This window comes from Syzygium oleosum, unplaced genomic scaffold, assembly GCF_021117445.2.
Source record: "Syzygium oleosum isolate NSW1041296 unplaced genomic scaffold, Sole_v2.1 Sole_v2.02, whole genome shotgun sequence".
Taxonomy (NCBI): Eukaryota; Viridiplantae; Streptophyta; class Magnoliopsida; order Myrtales; family Myrtaceae; genus Syzygium; species Syzygium oleosum.
In genome coordinates this window covers 6,117,731-6,122,986 of record NW_026607486.1, presented here as the reverse complement: position 1 = coordinate 6,122,986, position 5,256 = coordinate 6,117,731, and the positions used below count along the sequence as shown (strand labels likewise).

The window sequence follows — 5,256 nt, the reverse complement described above, 5'->3', positions numbered from 1 at the left end:
GAACCTGGAACCTGGAACTTGAAACCTAAGTAAGTTTTTTGTGTTTTTTCTTGGTATATGTTTTTATATGATCATGTGGTGTTTCATGGCATTAGATGATGAGTGTATAATCTGAAACCACTAGTCCGAGCTTTCATTTTATGACTTGTTAATGTTTCATATTCTTCGTATGTCTAAATATAAATTGTGGTCAGTGGATCATAACAACAAGTGATCGTCATTAAAAGTGATGATTTATTGCAATTGTTCAATTAATAATACAGATGAAACCTGAATAGACTCTGGAACCAACCTGGAACTTTTGATAAGGTAGGTTCCAAATTTCAAAAAATGAAGAACCTATTTTTATGGGTAGGTTTCAAGTGGAACCTATACGAAACATGGAACCACTCACCCCTAGTATCGATTCACGCAATGATTTCTCATTTTAATTGTATTTATTTGAACCGTAATGCCAGGAAAACTAGTCTTTGTATTCTTTTTGGTAAATGACAAGCTTCTTCAGTATTGTTGCATTCATTTTCGTTTCGTTTAATTAAAAATGAAATAAAAAAGAACCTATTAGACTTTGGAACTTATCTTGGAACCTGTGACAGGATAGGTTCCAGGTTCCAAGTTTCGACGGGTAGGTTCCAGGTTTCAAAAAATGAGGAACTTGTACTCGATAGTAGGTTCCAGGTTCCATGTGGAACCTATAAGGAACCGGAACCGCTCACCTCTAAGTGGCTCTTGATGATTGGATAAAAACTTGATACTAGTTTGAAAATTGCTTTGTTATGTGTCTAAACAAGAAGGAAAAGGCTCTCGGGCTTTGGCCCATCCTTTTTGGTTCAGGCCTAAGCTTTAGGCTAGGGCAAAAATGTCCAAAAGACCTGATACAACAAAAGCATAAGATAAAAATTCTTTTTCTAGATTGAAATATGTAAAAGAAGTATATGGAATCATGGTGATCTTCTTACCTGTTTTGACTCTTGAGAAAGAGAAATATCTACGGGAATACGACACCGTATTGGTCCTGAATATGCCGATCCTTCGAGAATTCTTCAAGCTTTGGCAGATGGGACGAAGCTTATTTTCATAGAAAATATTTTTCCATTTAGAGGAGATACTCATTTATCCACAGCGTTATATCAGTTTCACCAAGTTATTCAGTAATTCCTTTTAGTTATCACATTGTTTTATCCAATCTCAATATCGGTGTTTTTTTTAAGAATTGCCATTTTCAGTATTGCTCCCATTGGACTTCTTATGTCAGGATTCCTTTCCAGGGAGTCTACAAGCCGCTGCTCAATTGATTAGCTGTGAAATACCATTAACTCTTCGTGTGTTCATCAATATCTCCACATGTGTTCATCAATATCTCCACGTGGGCATTCGTTAAATTGGAAACTTTTCTTCTCTTTATTCCTTTCTTTTTCGAAAAGAAATTGAATAGATATCTCCTTTTCTTTTTTTTTAATTCATCATTCAGTTCGATGACCTAAATCAGATAGTTGCACGAGTGAGAGAAAATACAAGAATACGAAAAATAAGTAAATATGAGCAAGACTTTAACGCCCAACACCAACTCCGGCCCGCCCCATAATCCTTTCTTTGATGGGCTTTTAGAGGTGAATACTGAATAGTCCAATCTGAGCAAAGCAGGGTTTTTGAAAACTTGGCTGGCGACTGGGGTTTCTCTCCTCCTTCCCTGCAACGCTCGCTCCCTCCCTTCCTGCCCGAACTCAGGTTCAGCCGTCAGTCCATCGCCGCCTGCCGCCGCCGCACGGAGCTTCCGGTAAGCTCTCTCTCTCGCTCGCTCGCTCGCTTAAGCCTGAACTCTGTTGGGTTTCAGCTGAATCGATCCGCCGGCTTTCCCGTTTTCCGGTGAATGCATCCGGATGTATTCGCCGATTCGAGCGTGTGCGATGCTGGAAATGATTCAGGGAAAGCGGTGGAAGTTTCGTTCTTATGGCGGCTGTTGCTTTGTTCTGCTTGGCGGCAGATGAGGAGGAGGTGACGGTTCCCGACGAAGTTAGGGACATGGCATTGTCGATTTCCAGGAGGGTGTTGCGGTCGCTCGGGCCGTTGGGCCAGTGGAGGCATGTCGGCTCGGTTTCGGCCGCGAATGGTTCTTTGCTCCGCGGATTTTACTCGATCAAATGTTTTCGATGGTGTATTGCGAGTGAAATCATAATTTTGGATGTTTCAATTTCTTTATTATTTGTCTTTGAATGTGCTCTCGGCTTTGCTCTATAACCTTAGTGGTCTCTTCCTATTGAAGAAGCAGACTCGGGTTGTCTTACTTTCTACTGTCTAGAGTTCATAGCAGTTGATTGATGAACATGAGATAAGGCCATCCTTAGCTTTGACTCTTGACATCGGGGTGTGTTTTATGTAACTGTGTGTAGGACGGTGCTTTTTTCTTTGGTCGTCGAAGGCTATCAACCTCAATACTGACTCCTAATGGTGAAGCTGACTTCCCTTCTGACTTATTGTCCAAGAAGGAAGTAATCGTGCCTGATCGCGAGATAGGTATGGATGAAATGTGCTTTACAGTGTCTTTCTTGTAAAAGATACAGAGAATTATAATGACCATCTTTTACATGTGTCGATAGCCCTTGGAAATGCAACTTGAAATGTAGAAAAATAAGCCGTGAATTGCTTAGGAAACAAGGCAAAGCATGAATTGGTCCAGAGGTTTGAAATGTCTTGCAGAACTAATAATGTTATAAGAGTTCTCAAGAATATATTTCCTTGAATATTTCATGTATTAAAATGATTTTCATGATTGTTAAGTGAATGCAGGATATTCTATAGTGGCTTATCCGTTATATTTGCTTTTCAATGGGGAGATATCAGCATTCTGCTTATTCGCCGTAGTAGTATACTCATAAGACGTTCTTTCAGGACTTTACCAGGACCTTGTAATTCCAGTGACGAACTTTCTTGGTGAAGATAAGGGCTTGATGGTCTTAGCTGGAGATGTTTTTGATGTACCTATAAGAAAAGATATTATTCATCGTGTTGTGAGATGGCAGCTTGCAAAACGACAACAGGTTTTGTACAACAATCTTACGCACTCTGAAATCTGGTGTCTGTATTTGCTGTAAATTAATTCATGGCATAGCTTGATCTACTGAATAACACTTCAAATTTTATTTACTGCTCTGAGAAGCATCTAAAATATTGTAGAAGAATGAGAAACCATTGATATACTACTATCTTCCCATTGAATAAGTTATTTTATTTTCTCAGAGTTTTAGAATGCTGAATGCGTTTACTGCTCTGAGAAGCTTCTGTGGGGATTTTTTATTATGTTGACTGGTTGATCTACAGGGTACGCATTCAACTAAAACAATTAGTGAGGTCAGTGGAACAGGCAAAAAACCATGGCGACAGAAGGGCACTGGTCGAGCAAGGCATGGTTCTAGGCGTGGGCCCCACGTTTGGTTATGTTTTGCCTAATTGTTATAGAGGTCTGATTTACTGAGATGGTGTATGTAAAATATGACTAGCAAATTTTGGATGACAGTTTAGAGGTGGTGCTACAATGCATGGCCCAAAGCCACGAAGCCATGCCATTAAGATCAATAAAAAGGTTAGGCGCCTGGGCTGAAGATAGCTCTCTCTGCACGGGCGGGGGAAGGAAAGGTGAATCTGTCTCACTGCTCTTCAAATTTTTACTTGTCGATCGTTTGATATGGTAAACCTGTGGGGTTCAATTCAAGGCATCTAAGCAGTGATGATAATTCTGTAGTCAAGTTTGTCTTACTTGTAATGTCCTAGAGTCCGTGCCTTGCCTACTTCATTATCCTTGTGCTTATGACCTTCTCCTTTTTGTGAGGAGCAGTATCTTGAGATTTAGGGTCTGTTTTTATTGGATATGAACCTTTTGCTTTCCCTTCAAGATATTGAAAATAAAAATAAAAAATTAATATTAGCAAAGTAGGAAAAAATTCTAAATGGCGTACATATCAATATGTCTTTTGAAAGGTTTTGGGCTTTCAGTTATTCGACATTAAGTAAAATTACACTTCATACATTAAAGAAAAAGAAAATTTAAAAGACTTTCAAAATAGACCCAATCATTCGATTATTTTTGTTACCATCTTGCTATTCAGCAACCTTTTGCTTTGGTACTTGTTATGTTGAACTCTTTACTGTTCTTCATTACCACTATACCTCAAAATGATCCCATTCTATATTGAAATCTTCCTTTTCTTTTCTCTATCTATGCTGTATATTTGATATAGTATTTCCTGGCTATTGAAAATTGCACAGCTTCTGGTATTTGACGATGTGGAGATCCCAACACACAAGACAAAGAACATTGTAAACTATGTCGAGCAAATGGAGAACACTAAGAAAATTCTGGTTGTGGATGGTGGTCCCATCAATGAGAAGCTGAAATTGGCTACGCAGAATCAACACTATGTCAACGTGTTACCCTCTATAGTAAGTTTACCTTCTGGTTTTAGATTTTGCATTGTTGAAATTGATTTAGGTAGGCTTGATATTGCATACTAGAATGTTTTCTTACACTGTGTTTGGGTCTGAGAATGCATGAATTTTAACGAGAATGGAGGTGGAGGAATGAATATGAGGGACTATATTCTCTCCTATTGTTGAGAGTAACGGAAATTGAAGGCAGTGAAAATGGAGGGCTTTTCCATTGGAAGGAGATGGAAGCCAAGTTGTGGCAGTGCTACTTAGTGGGCATTGCTCACTCCATTTCTGGAGGGAGCAGGTCAATGTTCCCATTCAGATCAGTTCCCATATTCTATCCAACTCATTTTTTCTTTGGGATGCTCCGTGGGGAAAGAACATTGTCATTCAGGTTGTCTTGCCCAAAATTTATATATACGTCTGTTGGTATTTTAGGCATATCCTCTTTCGACTTTATTGATGCAGTTGATAAAATCTTGTTTCTGAACGACATGCTCCAAGCTTTTGTCTGGTGATCTCAGGTTCATATCATATCATCGCAGGATACGGACTAATGCAAGGTCAATTGTTGGTACTTTTGGTCTTACGAGATATGGAAATGGTGACAATATTGCAGGAAGGAGTGTCTCTGTATATTTTCTCTTATGATAACTTCTAGTGATGATTAGGAAAACCATCAGGTTGTATATGGAACAAATAATTCTACTTTCATGTCTAGACCGCCTTGTTCACCATTCCACATCTCTAGGCATGTAAAGTAGTTTCCTATTTAGGAAGTTGTTTGATCGCTCATGGCCTGAATATCTGGCAAGATCACTTTATTCTACG

The 5,256-nt window shown here is 39.0% G+C and overlaps 1 pseudogene; it reads left to right on the top strand.

Annotated features, from left to right (window-relative positions):
* The first annotated feature begins 2,370 nt into the window (after positions 1-2,370).
* Positions 2,371-5,029, top strand: LOC130135998 (uncharacterized; annotated as a pseudogene).
* The last annotated feature ends 227 nt before the right edge of the window (positions 5,030-5,256 follow it).